The sequence below is a fragment of the Phacochoerus africanus genome, chromosome 11 (assembly GCF_016906955.1).
Source record: "Phacochoerus africanus isolate WHEZ1 chromosome 11, ROS_Pafr_v1, whole genome shotgun sequence".
Taxonomy (NCBI): domain Eukaryota; kingdom Metazoa; phylum Chordata; class Mammalia; order Artiodactyla; family Suidae; genus Phacochoerus; species Phacochoerus africanus.
In genome coordinates, this window is record NC_062554.1 from 58,682,295 (window position 1) to 58,697,404 (window position 15,110).

Below are 15,110 nucleotides of genomic sequence, written 5' to 3' on the forward strand. Positions count from 1 at the left end.
TGCATATGCTGGTCCCTTTTATTTTACTTTATTTTATTGTCTGCATTTCGAAGAAGACCTCTGCAAATGCCAAATGAGATAAGTCAAAGTGGCGACTCCTTACAATTAAGGGATGATTTTGGTGATAACTGTGGTGACAATGACGATAATGTCATTGCAGTGTTTTATAGGATTGAAATGTAATTAAAGCACACAGTGAGAAGTCCAGAGAGTCCAGAAAGAAAGGAAGTCTTGGCAAGAACCAAGGAAGAGAAGGAGCCATGGGGTCTAGAGACAAAGCTTGAAGGTCAAACAGGTCTTAAGAGCAAACGTGAGGTGCGAGCACACAGGTCAGGGGATTGGGGGGGTAGCAACACCAGGATCCAGGGACAGGCAGGCCTGCCCCTGTGCCAGCACAGAGGCTGTCTCCCAGTCCTTTTTATGAATTCCTGCTCAGACCTGGAGGGCCTGGGGTCTCAAGAGTGTGGTTGCAGCTAGATGTGCCTCCTGAGGCTTCTGGGTCCATTATAACTTAGCTGCCAACAGAGGTGCTGGAAATATCAGGAGATTCTTTTTTTTTTTTTTTTTCTTTTTAGGACTGCACCTGCAGCGTATGGAAATCCACGGGCTAGGGTTCAAACTGGAGCTGCTGCGGGCCTATGCCAGATCCCAGCCACATCTGCGACATATATTGCTTGTGGCAAGGCTGGATCCTCAACCCACTGAGCAAGGTCAGGGATTGAACCCACATCTTCATGGATACTAGTTGGGGTCTCAACTGGCTGAGCCACAACAGGAGCTCTAGGAGATTCTTAAACTATGGCTCAAAGTGTGTGGCCGACTGCCTTTGCCTCAACTGCTTTCCTGCCTGCAGGGAGAGGATATGCTGCTGGAGGGTGTCTGGAGGGCTGCAGGATGCCTGGAGCTGAGGCAGGAGTAAGGAGAATAGGAGAGGGTGCTGGGAAGGGTGAGGATGAGTGGGTTGGGGTGTAGCCCAGCCCAGGAGGATGAGCTCCATATATCCTGCCCAGTTATGTCCCAGAGCCCCCTGCAGCCAAGGATGCTCTGAAAATAAGGCTCTTTTCTTCATTAGCCTCGCTGGCAACACCCTTACTGCGCACAAGGGAGACAAAGCCTTTCACTGCAGATCTAATTACTGCATCCGGTTCCAACTGTGCAGGGACAAATAAGCAGCGGCTCGGTGGAGCAGGAGGTGGCCCAAGGGAGTCCCCAGATGAAAGCGCTTCTGGATGCAAGAGTGTGGAGAGCAGAGGTGAGCTTGCGGGCATGGGCGGGGGGTGGGGGAGCTGCAGAAAGAGAGCATTCAGGAAGCAGAGGATGCACAGTTCTGATTATATCAGTTATTTTCCTAAACATTACTCTTAGGAAGTAAAATCGGCTACAGTATCATTAAAAGAAACTATTTCCAGCACCCCTGGGGGGCGAGGGTACACCAGTAAGTGGTTTTGGAGTTGGGGAAACTGTTGATAGGCTTAGAAAAAATGCGAAGGAAAAAAAGTAAAAACACAAAGCAAAGGCAGGAAGGGCTTCCGTGGCCACCTCCTCTCACTAATGAGGCTTTGCAGGCTGTTGGGAGAGAGGGAGTGGGAGGGCCCTTGGGCTATGCTTCAGGTGGTCCACGGGAGATCAAGTTCCCTCACCTCCTCTCTCAACTCCAGTTCCTGTGTGTGTGAGTCAATCACAGCCTCCAGCTGGGAAGCCCAGATTCAAAGTGACAACTATTTTTGCTTAATGAGATCAGTTCCTCTTGATCCCCCTCATGTCCAGGGGGGGTTCCCTCTCAGAGGCTGGACCACTAGGAAGACTGGAGGGCCCGCTCCAATTAAATCCTCCAAGCAACTCCCAGTCTCCTTCTTTCTCTCCCTCCTCTGAGTCTCCCATGAAGAGAGGCGGCTAACTAAGCATGGTCACTCCCTTTAAAGGAAGGAGGAAGGAATGTCTCCCCTGCTGTCTTTTCTAGAGTCACATTTAGACCACCTTTCCAAGGAGACAACACCCAGCATCCTGGAAGCCTAGGATGGCATGGGCTCTGAGGAAGAAGACAAAAAGGATGCTCCAAACTTTGGTGCCACACAAACAAATTCATGGGCGGGGGATGCCCAAGTTGCTTGAACCATTTATCCAAATTGATCCATAGGTGTTGAGGCTAGTTGTCCCAACTCTTGGCTGGCACTGCCTTTACAAAGCTAAGGAGTTTCCTAGCACATCATTGGCTTGCCACAAGGACGGGGTTAGGAATTGAGGAGGACCTTCCGATCACAGATCTCCATCCATCAACTGGAGACTCAGGAGGGTGGCAGCCGCACCATTGGGTAAAAATGTGATATAAAGAAACCTTGGCAGAGTTCCCGTCATGGCTCAGTGGTTGACAAGCCTGACTGGTATCCATGGGGTCGCATGTTCGATCCCTAGCCTTGATCAGTGGGTTGAGGATCTGGCGTTGCCATGAGCTGTGGTGGTGGGTCATAGATGTGGCTCTGGTCTGGCATTGCTGTGACTGTGGTGTAGGCCAGTGGCTGCAGCTTCAATTCAACCCCTGGCCTGGGAAGCTCCATGTGCCAGAGGCGTGGCCCCAAAATGACCAAAAAAAAAAAAAAAAGGCTTATCTATGAGACCTTTGTTAGATCCAAAGCTAAAAAAGAAAAAAAAAAGAAAAAAAAGAAAACTTGGTAATGGCCATGTGGTACCTGGCACAGTAGACAGTTTGTAGAGAAAGATGGATGAGCAGAAATGGTAGGAAAGGGGGGAAAAAGTACTTTAGAGATAAGGCAGGAAGCTCCTGCAACCTCTTTTTTTTTTTGCCTTTTATTTATGGCTGCACCCATGGCATGTGGAGGTTCCCAGGCTAGAGGTCAAATCAGAGTTGTAGCCGCTGGCCCACACCACAGCAATGCCAGATCCAAGCCACCTCTGCAAACTACACCAGAGCTCACAGCAACACTGGATCCTTAACCCACTGAACCTACATCCTCATGGATACTAGTCAGATTTGTTTACGCTGAGCCACAACAGGAATCCTCCTGCAACATCTTAATACATTTAAAACTTGAGCACTTTCCCATGCAGCCTTCTCTCCACATGCTACACTCCCCCTTCCCCACCCAAAGGTGCTTTCCAGATCTGGACACTAGTGTAGGCAGCTCCCCTTCATATTCTTCCAGCTTCTGTAAGATAGATAGGTATACGGTTGGCAGATGAGCATGCATGCATTCAGTTGGTACTTTCTGATCACAAGGTATTATGCCAGGTGTCAGGGAACATAACAAAAGTTTAAGCCCCATACCTGTTCCCAGAGGAAACGGGGGAGGGCACATGCGGGGAGGGCACACCTGCCCAAGGAAAAGTGAGTGGACCAGTGAATCAGTTAAGATAAACCACGCGTTTGTTCCCAGGGCAGCGAGAGAGCCAGATGACGTAACTCTTGTGTCTTCAGTGCCTCCAGGTTAAGCCTGCTCCTCACTCCCATGATCATCTGGATGAATGATGCACCCGTGAGGTACCGAGGTGCTGATGGCCCCTTGGACACCATCCATTGCTGCCTAATTCAGAGCCGAGTCCATGCATATCTCCATTCTCGATGAGTTAGATGTGGAACCCCCTTCAGCCACCCACGCAGAGTTCCTTGGTCAACTCCCAGGGTCTTTTCAAACCCATGATGGAGACAGCGGTTTTGAACTTAACCAGGACTCCAGACAGTCCCTGCCCTGTCTTGCTCACATGAGAAATAGGCTTCCTCAGAGGCACCGCAGGTCCAAGCACACCATGTAGCAATGTCATGTTTACTCGACCCTCCCCCACTCCTCTCTGGGCTCAGAGCAGGGACTGTGGTCGTTTCAACTCAATTGCATACTGTCTTGTATGTCACATGGTGAATTTAACCAGAACTGCTTTGGCTATAAGTGAGAGAAACTTAATTTAAAACAGCTTGAACAAGAAAAGGTGATTTAGGAGTTCCCATCGTGGTGCAGTGCTTAACGAATTTGACTAGGAACCATGAGGTTGCAGGTTCGATCCCTGGCCTTGCTCAGTGGGTTAAGGATCTGGTGTTGCCATAAGCTGTGGTGTAGGTCGCAGATCCTGTGTTGCTGTGGCTCTGGCATAGGTCCGATTAGACTCCTAGCCTGGGAACCTCCATATGCTGAAGGAAGTGGCCTTAGAAAAGGCAAAAAGACAAAAAAAAAAAAAAAGAAGGAAAGAAAAAGAAAAGGTGATTTATAAGACCTTTTGTCCTAGAAACGTAGAGGTTTTTAGAAAGAAATGTTATAATGACTGTGGAAAAGGAATACCCAGGGGGCAGGTGCGCACAGCTAGCCTGGAAGGTCCTTTCAACCTGTGATCACACCAGCACGGGTGCTCATCTGGGAGGTGGGGAGGAAACAAACTTCTCTGCTGTTCCTTCAACATCTGTCCAGATGAAGGAGCTCCGTGTCTAAATTAAAGTACATTATCTCCAGAGGTGGCTGCAGTACGTGAGTGTGGAACCAGGCTGCTTATTTTCTATTGAAGCCTACAATTTCTGTTCAGCAACAAAAGTCACCACGGACCCACCACTGAGGCCAATTAGATCTACAGTACTTGTAAAGCTGATCTCAATTTTATCAGTGTCCGACTGATTTCAATGGCGTAATTTGATATAGCAATAGCATAGCAGAAGCTTTACAATAGACAGCAGGCAGCTTTGGGTGTCTTTCTCATTCTAATTTTACTTTTGAGTTAGTAGGGCTTTTCACTTGCTATGATACACTCTAATACCTCTTCTTACATTATAATCTAAAATGTATTTGGAAGAGATACCACCAAATTCCATTTTCCCTTCCTCCAGGAGGGAGTGTATTGTTACCAACCCCTCTCTGGTTTATAGGTAAGGATGTTGAAACAGAGGTTTAGTGATCTGCCAGATTTACATAGATAATGAGTACATCCGATGTGAAATGTTCCTGGTTAAATCCAGACACATGAATATCTCATTTCCAAGCCCTCTTACTCACAACAGTCTTTGCATTTTCTGATTTTAGAATAAAGACCAGACTCTGTAAAGGGCTCTGTGTGATCTGGCCCCTGACTACCCCATCCCAGCCCATTGTCTCTACTGCTTTCTACGGTATTCAAGACACGGTTCTTTTGTTTCCGGAAGAACCACACACTCTCTCACCTCAGGACATTTGCACATGCTATTTCCCCTCACTTGGAAGATTTCCACATAGCGCAGCCCCCTGGTCACTTCTATTCATCTTCTATTTTGTTTATTCGTTTTGTTTGTTTTTTGCTTTTTTGTTTCATTGAAGTAAAGTTGATTTACAAGGTTGTGATCATTTCTGCTGTACTACTAAGGGATTCAGTTACACATGCACACACATCCATTCTTTTTCAGATTCTCTTCCCATATAGGTTATCACAGAATATTGGGTAGAGCTCCCTGTGCTGTATAGCAGGTGCCCATCGGCCAATACAAAAGTGTGCATATCCCAGTCCCAAGCCCCCAAGTCCATCCCCTACTACCTGTTGTGTTTGGTAACCATAAGTTTGTTTTCAAAGCCTGTGAGTCTGTTTCTGATTTGCAAATAAGTTCATTTATATCATTTTTTAGACTCCATGTATGATGTTTGTTAGAGATTCTCATCCTAAGTGAAATAAGTCAGACAAAGGCAAATGCCCTATAAGATCACTATCCATCTACTGTGTCAGTTCAAGCATCAGGATCTCAGGAAAAACCCTGATGCCACTCACACCTCCCTGTCACCCAACCTCAAAGCAGTTACACACTTAGAAATTACATCTTCTTGACGATCTGATTAATGACTATCTCCCTGACCAGATTATAAGCTCCACAACGGCAGAAATCATGTCTGTTTATACACCATTATTGTTACAGAGGCAAGCAAATATTCTTAATACAGCAAATGAATGAATGAATACATGCCAGAGAGAGAAATATCAATGCAATCTTACCGCAGACATCGGGCAGCATTTCCAATTCCAATTTTACATTTGAGTTCCTTGGGCTTTTCACTTGGTATGAGGCATGTTAATATCCACTCTTATTTTTATAATCTAAGAAGACCCGCGAAGAAGCTAAGCGTTACTTCAGTGCAGCCCTAGTTTCTACCTACCCCATTTCTGATATACATGGTTTATCAACTCGGGGTAAGGAGTGACAGTGGTATCAAGTATAGTCACACATGAAGAGCCACAGCTCAAGGCCTCGTGATTGCTTGCACTAAGGTAAGTTATTTCACCTGTGCCCTTAGAAAGAGAGCCCTAGGGGGATTTTTATCTATTTCTTAGTGAGGTATTCCCCCCAGCAGAAGAGACAAGGCATTATGAGCCCACATTCCTAGGGTCCCAGGATCTGATTCCCCACCTTGGAACCAGGGTCAGGGCCATCAATCAGCCACATCAGCTCCACAAGGATGCTGGCTGCCTGCGTTCACCTGGCAGGATAGCTCGTTCTGCCCTCCCCCTGCTCACATATGAGAACTCCAGCCTCCCAAAGAAGAGATTCTCAGGAATTTATGACTCAATCTACTCACCCAAAAGGAGCATAAATGGGATTAGTTTTAATATTGTTAAGTTGCAAAAATACAGGCATATGTGCGTGCCAAAGCGAAAATGTACGCAAGCAAAGGAGGAAAACATATGGGTACCCATATGGTGAAAAGCGCATTGCTAGACCTTCACACACTTCTCATTTACAACGAGCACCAAAGTTAGTGAACATAAATTTGCTTTGCAAAAATATGAGAGGAACAGCTTGTTTGCCCATAACTGTTCCACTGAGCAAGATATGGATAACCTTGATTTCTCATCTCAGACACCTCTTTCTCACACTCTGGGGATTAATTAGGCTCTAAACATGACTTCAGATTAGAAACAAGGATCCTGGCTGCCTCGCAGAGAGACAAAGAAATAGCATGACCGGATGATGCAGCAGGTCAACTAATAGGCAGTTCCTGCTAGTGGCTGGGATTGTACCTGGGATGGCTTAGAAGAGAAATGAGGTTGGTAGGTCTCAGCGGGTTTCTTTTAATTGAAGCACAGCAACAACAGAGACCTACTGCAAACAATGGTGTGGATGTGGTTTTCATCTGAAGCTGTGCTTTTCTTAGCAGAGGACTGAGTGGTAGCTAGAATCTGTCCAGACACAGGAAGGTAGGTGTGGAATTAGGGAGGAGAATGTAAGAGTGTGGGCACCCTTGGGTGTCCCAGATAACAAGCCGAATTTGATAAAAAAAAAAAAAAAGTGTAACTTTACATTGTACCTGTTCCAATCTTAAACCCTGGGAGCCATCTCTGTACCATGGAAAGAGCTCAAGACTTAAAAAGCAGGGACGAGGCTCCTTTCATGGGTCCACCCCTTTACTTACCCGTGAATCATTCTCCATTACTTTAACATTTTCTAGTCTGTTTCTTTGCCCATGAAATAGGCAGAGCGTGTTCTTCTCTGACCTATTTCAGAGAGATGCCATAAACTCACCTGAAACGATGCATGGGGAAATAGTTTAAAAACACTACATTCTTATGTAAGCAGGTTATCGGCAAAAAGCTAGAAACTCATTTTACTCATTATTCCTATTTTGAACTTTTTTGTTCTGAAATAATTATTGATGCACAAGAAGTCACAAAAATAGTAGAGAGGGGTTCCAGGTACTCAGCTCCCCCAATGGTGATGGTGGAATCTTATCTAACTAAACAAGTTATCAAAGCCAAGTAATTGATGTGGGCACAATGCAATTAACCACAGGATAGGACTTCTCTTAGATTTCACCAGTTCTTGTGTATATTCATTGTTTATCTCTTTGTGTATAATCCTAACATTTCATCATGCATACATATTTTTCTAACTCTAATAAGAGTCAAGATATGAACTGTTCCTTCCCCACAAGGCTTTTGGATCACCCCTTTCCCTCCCCAGCCCCAATCACCACCACCACTGATCTGTGTACCTCTTTGCAATTTTTCCATCTTGGGAATGCTATAAAAATGGAATCCTATAGTAGGCCCCCCTTTTGAGACAAACTCTTTGGATTCCTAGAATGCCCTCAGCTCCATCCAGGATGTTAAGTTCTGTAATAATTCATGCTGAATATCATTTCAATGTGTGGGTGTCACATAGTTTGTTTAAGCAATCAGCCCCCAAAGGACCTTTGGACTGTATCCAAATATGTCTATTACAAATAAAATGACTATGTCTTTCTGAATTTTTAGGTGGAACAAAGAGGCACTGAATGACTAATGAATGACCCAAGATGGTGATGGTGACAAGTAAAAAAGACAGAGGGAGGCACAGGCATCATGATGGGCACAAGAGTACATAATTAGAAAGGTATCAAGAAGTTCCCATTGTGGTGCAATGGAAATGAATTGGATTAGTAACCATGAGGTTATGGGTTCAATTCCTGGCCTTGCTCAGTGGGTTAAGGATCTGGAGTTGCCATGACCTTCAGTGTAGGTCACAGATGTGGTTTAGATCCTGCATTGCTGTGGCTGTGGTGTAGGCCAGCAGCTACAGCTCCGATTCGACCCCTAGCCTGGGAACCTCCATATGCCACAAGTGTGGCCCTAAAGAGCAAGAAAAAAAAAAAAAGGCATCATAATAAATATTAGCACTTTCCTTTCAGGGCATTAAATTAGTATAACAGGGCTCAACACACAGTAAATACTCATGATGATGAGTGGGACACAGTAAATACTCATGATGATGAGCGGGACCGGTTCTCAGGCTTAACTGTAAGTGACAAGCATTCTGAAAAGGAACTGAAACTAGAACATGGGCCCACAGCAATTTAGAGAGAATCATTGGGCCACTCATCATAAGTGCCCAGCCCAATCCCAAGCATTCCACTTACTTTCTTTCCCGATCCTTATGATACTCTGAGGATACTGGCACATGTAGCTCCGATCTGCAGTCTAGGAGACTGAGGATGTTGGAGATGAAGTGATTTTTCTAATCTGAGCAGGTTGTTAACTGCTCAGGCCAGGCTTCAAGCCCAGAACCTGAAGTTTCACTCTATCTAGGAGCTAACACTGCCAGCCACAAGGAATTGACACTTCCTCATGGGGGCGAGGCAGTGCTTCTTCTATGTGGAATGTTGACTTGGTGATTTCTTCTAAGACTTTCTTCTCAGGAATTTCTAGCATGAAAAACAAGAGCTTTGTAGAAATGGTCTGTGACCGGTCCATTTCCTAACCTCAATGTCTGTTCGGCCAGGTCAGAAGCAAGAACTATGGTTTTGCTGGAATTCTCTCTCTTCTCTTACATGGAATTCACTCATCTGATGACTTCATAGGTCTAGAAAAAGCCACGCATAACCCCCCAACCCCCCAGCCTGTGTGCCACTTAGCACACAGTAGACTCATGCACAGCATGAGGGAGTGAAAGCTCGTGGCCTCTCCTCAGAGAAGGCTCTCTCCCACTGTTAGGTTCCTACTCAGGGTGAGTCAACTTGGTTATATGGATTCCCACTCATGATAAATTAGAGGGAGATAGAAGAAATGCACCTGCTAAAAGGTACACAGAGCTTTCGGAAGTGTTGACAACAGTCTGATTTGAGAGAAGGAAGGAAAGATAGAGGAACCATAAAAAACTGCAACGAGAATTTCAACAGCATTTTAGGGCCATATTCGTCATTACTCTGGACGCTAAACACTGAGATACAAACAATGCTTACATATAATGTTTGTATTACATTTTAAAGATGAGGCCAGATGACATCCTTTCTACTCTAGGAAAAGGGGAAGAACATAATACATTTTTAAACTGCTTCCATTAAAAATGACTCAAGTCAATGCATAAAGGAGTCAGCTCCAGTTACCTGGAAAATTCACTTCTGTGAAATATCTCATTCTCTTGCTCCCTGAGGTATTACTGTGCAGGAGTCAACTGTAGCAGCAACTCACTCACAGGTGAATAGCTGTCATCCTAACACCTCCACGGAGAGGAAACAGAAAAGAAAACTTTATTATTTTCCCCAACATCTGGCCTTTGCAAATACGTCCCTGGAAATGGGACAGATGTGGAAAGCACTGCAGCGGATTACCACCGCAGCTTAAAGGGGAACAAAGAACCCTCCTTCTAACCACTGCCTGTGATGTCCTTTGCCACTCCCCTCTTCTAATATTGTTTCCACTTTTCACATTGTTTAATTGTTCATATTTTTATATTCCTCCAGTGATATCCAAGAGCTGCTTCTCCTGTTCTTCAGGAAGGGAAGAGAAAATCACCCTTGGTGCCCACCTGTATCACTGTGTATTCCAAACACCCTGACTACTTGCTTGGCCACTTTGCCTACTTCTTTGGGGACCTGCCCACTTTTCACTGGCCTGTGAGTCCATTCTTGTCCTAGTTTCTAAGCTGGCGGTCACTCAGTGGAGATTTCTATGTGCATGAAGTCTGTGAAACAAGTGCCATCTTCTCTAGCAAATCCATGTGAAGATATGTTTTATTTTTTTAATCCTGTGATCTGCTACTGAAAATAAATTAACTTTTTATAGCTAAAGCTAAAGAAGAAGGTCAAATGCTCCGTGGTTTGCATGTCAAATGCAACCCCCTCCCTTAATGTGTGTATACAAAGCACTTGGCTTGAGAAGCTCCCAGTGCTTAATAATCATGATCTTGTAAGAACCTCCAGCTTTTCTCAGAAGTGAGGCAGAGGCCCTGTGGGGATGAATCCTCATGAATTTGTCAATATTTCAAAGGAATGAAGCAAAAGTGGGGGGGTCAGGAGGACTCTTGCCACATAGTCCAAAACACTGGGAGACCTTATACTGGCATCAGGAAGCCCGGTAATTGATTGATTGATTGATTTTTTGCTTTTTAGGGTTGAACCCAAGGCACATGCAAGTTCCCAAGCTAAGGGTTGAATAGGAGCTGCAGCTGCTGGCCTATACCACAGCCACAGCAACGCGGGATCCGAGCCACCTCTGTGACCTACACCACAGTTCATGGCAATGCCGGATCCCCAACCCACTGAGCAAGGCCAGGGATCAAACCTGTGTCCTCATGACTACTAGTTGGATTCATTATCGCTGAGCCACAACAGGAACTCCCAGACTTTTTTTATTTTTGATTTTCACCCTGCTTTCATAAGAAGGACTTATTTGGAATTTTCATGTTTCTTTTCTTTTCTTTTTTATTGAAGTCTAGTTGAGTTGCAATAGTTTTTGTGTGTTTCTAAGGGGAAATAAAAACCTAAAAAAACCTACAAAATAAAGTTACTTCAAAGGGACTCCAAGGAAAGTGGCAATGATGGGAATAGTGACATTATGGAAACTGGCAGATGCGCCCATGGCTCCCCTCCCTCCTTCCCCTCAGGCCCAATTAGTTTTTAGCATTTACCATTTCCCAGTTTTTAGCATTTACCAGGCCTAAAACCCTTCCTTTCCCAACTATCAGTTCAGGCAGAAATCATATTCCTGTTTTTTCAGCTGCATGTTTTTCTGTCATCCTGTACTTTTTATATTTCAGAGATTCCCTGTGGTTTCTGATCCACAAACAACTACTTCTTTCTAGTGTGATAATGGATTCATAGGTTCATTTGTCTTTACCTTTACTTCTATAATTTCTAGAGGTTGGCTGCATGTGCTCGGTCTGTCATTTTAAACCATAACCACTATTCTTCATCTTTAATAATCTGCTCGTCCGATTATTCTTTTTTTTAAATGGAAGCTTGTTTATTCATTCCTGTTACATAGATCCTCAAATTTAAACAGCCCATTTCATATATTGCATTAGCATTTGGGAACACAGCTGTCCCATAAGCTGTGTTTTCCAAGGGAATCTTTTGGAATTTCAAAGGAAATGTCATTGAAACTTTTCTTTCCTGTTGTTGCTTGCTGCACTCCACCGTCAACTGTTCTCAAAATGCTAGTTACTGTTCGAGTTATATTGGCTACTCTCCTAAATCTTTAAAACAACTTCCCAAAGTTGCCTCAACTCCAAGTGAGGCGTGTCCTTCTAAAAATAAATATTGGTGATCACCCTGAAGGTGCAATTTTTTTTTTTTTTTTTTTTGCAGGTGCAAATTTTAAGCATGCAAATCCTCTAGGTTCCAGGGCTTTTCAAACTCACTCCCTAAATAATGCTTTGAGATTAAATGTTTAAAGTCATTGAGAAAGGGGAAGAAAGACAATAGGGGGAATGAGACAGCCAAGTGGAGGCCAACACATTGAAAACATAGAAGGAAACTTGAAAGTAGAGGACAGGCCTGGAAACTTAAAAAGGAGAGAGAGAATGTAAATCTGGAATTTGTGGGGGGGTTTGAGGCTGACTTGCAACTATTATGTTCTCAAAAGATCAGGAATGTGGCTCAATCTTCCTTATTTTAAGAGGGAAAACTTACCACGGAACCATCATAAAAAATTGCTTTAAAATGCTTCCACAAACTCAGATCACCTTTTGAAAGATTCCTCAGCTGAGAGAACCATAAGTTTAGGATCAACCAAATGCACTCTGAGATTTCAAGCATCGATAAAGACATTTGACTTTACCACATAGCTTGAAATTGGTCTGATGGTTAGACATATTTTTGTATGTAATGTAAATCAGAATTCTCCCCAACTTAAAGTCAGATTTTCAGGGCGTTTATATTGCTGGGAACACAGCCCTGCTGTGTGCATATTCAAGTTGTGCTTTGGGATGCCCCATTTATCTATTTTAATATTCTTGTTGATATTACTTTATAATATTGACATTTGGATTTCAATATCTGAGGCCTTTACACAAAGGATGTCTGGTGGATTGATTACCATTATCTTTCCCTACCACAAGACCAGCTCTGAAATATGAATTCTCAATTTACAGGGAAAGCATGGGATGGTGAAAGCCTGAATGATGCTCCTGGTAACATCCAGTTTCTCATTTGATGAGCGCTGCTCTCATAATTCATGTTCCAAATGAGGGGGACATGTTCAGGGCATTATTTCCTGCATCCCTATATGTAGAGTTTTCAAATTTTATTGAGATGTAATGCACTTATATCAAAACGCACCCCTTTTGGTATAGAGTTTGAACTGTTTCAGTAATTTAAGCACCAATGCAACCACCTCCCCACTCAAGATATCCATCACCCCAAAAAGTCCCTTGTGCCCCTTTGTAATCGAAATCCCTACCCTAGATAACCACTGACTTGATTATAGCCCCTATAGATTAGTTTTGCTTTTTTTTTTTTGGTCTTTTTGTCTTTTCTAGGGCCACTCCCGCGGCATATAGAGGTTCCCAGGGTAGGGGTCTAATCGGAGCTGTAGCCATCTGCCTACACCACAGCCACAGCAACGCAGGATCTTTAACCCACTGAGCAAGGCCAGGGATCGAACCCACAACCTCATGGTTCCTAGTCAGATTGGTTAACCACTGAGCCATGATGGGAACTCCTAGATTAGTTTTTGCCTCTTTTAGAATTTCATAGTAATGAAAACACACACAGGATCTTTTTTTCTTTCTTTCTTTTTTTGGTTTCTTTAGCATAGTACAGTTTTTGGAATTTATCCCTTTTGTTATAGGTAGAAATGGTTTGCTCCTTGTAATCTCTGAGAAGCTATCTGTTGTTTCAATATACCACAGCTTCACTATTTACCTGTTGGGTTATTTCTAGTTTGAGCCTATTATAAAGGAAGCTGCAGTGAACATTTGTGTACAATGTATATCTGTGCAGATATGTTTTCATTTATCCTTGAGAAACTCCTAGAACTGGGATCACTATGTCACCTGATAAGTGTACGTTTAACTTTACAACAAAGGGCGAAACTGCTCTCCATAGGGTTTACACCCTTTTACAGTCCCAGAGTTAATGTATAATAGTTTCAGTTGATCCACATCCTCCTCAACACTTGATAGTATCTTTTTAGTTTTTGTCATTCTAGTAGTTGTGTCATAGTATTTCATTATGGCTTGATTTTCATTTCTATATATGGGTGGAATAAGCATATTTTCATGTGCTTATTCCACCCATATATCATGCAAATTGTCTGTTTACATGTTGTGTTCATGTCAGGGTAGGTTGTTGGAATTACGTGGTAAGAATTCTTCATACAGCGCAGATGCGAATTCGTTGTGGGTTATAAGTATGGCAAATGTTTTCTCCTAGTCTGTGGTTCTGGTTTCATTTACTCTTAACGGTGGTTTGAATTTTGATGAAGCCAGTTATGAGTTGAATTTCATCCTCTGCCTCCCGCCCAAAAGACAATTTGAAGTCCTAACATCAGCCTTTCAGAATGTAACTTTATTTGGAAATGGGATCTTTACTGAGACAATTAAGATAACGTGAGGTCATAACTGTGGATATGATGTGTCTCATGTCCTCGTAACAAGGGAAAATTTGACACAGGGTAAAGCACACGGCAAGGCCATATAACAATGAAGCAGGGTTTGGGATGATGCACCTATGAGCTATGAAATACCAAAGATGGCCAGAAAACCACCAGAAGCTAGGGGAGAGGCACGGAACAGGTCTCAAAAGGAACTAATGCTACCAACACTTGATCATGGGCATTTAGCCTCTAGAACTGTAAGAAAATGCATTTCTGCTGTTTAAGCCGTGAGGTTTGTAGTACTTTGTCATGCCAACCATAGGAAAATAATACAAGAACAATTTTGTCATTTTTTTTCTCATACACCTACAGCTTTTAGTGACCTGGTAAGAGTGTCTAACTCAACATTCTAAGATTTATTCCTCAGTTTTTCTCTAGATTTATATTATTTTTACATCACACACAAGCATACTCCACAGTTTCCTTTCGACTGGGTTTCATGTTTAGATTTTCTGTTGCCTTAGAAAGCACTTGTTTCCTGTATAATTTATAGAATTACTCATAATTTCTATTACTAATGTAAATACTTCAAGTGGCTCTTGGCCTACCTCTTCAAGTTCAATGTAGAGTAAGTTTTATCTCCAAGTGGATAAAGCCCACTATCCTTTTGGCTCCCTTCCTAAGAAGTTGGAGATGTTTTTTGTTTTTGTTTTTGTTTTGTTTTGTTTTCCTGTCTTTTTTAGGGCCACACCCGAGGCATATGGAGGTTCCCAGGCTAGGGGTTGAAAAGGAGCTGTAGCTGCTGGCCTACAACATAGCCACAGCAACTCAGGATCCAAGTCATGTCTGCGACCTACCCCACAGCT

General features: G+C 43.4%; 1 protein-coding gene across 2 annotated transcripts in view; it reads right to left on the bottom strand.

Annotated features, from left to right (window-relative positions):
• Positions 1 to 15,110, bottom strand: part of OPCML (opioid binding protein/cell adhesion molecule like) — a 508,660-nt gene that overhangs the window by 81,448 nt on the left and 412,102 nt on the right. The gene's annotated exons all lie outside the window — the stretch shown is intronic.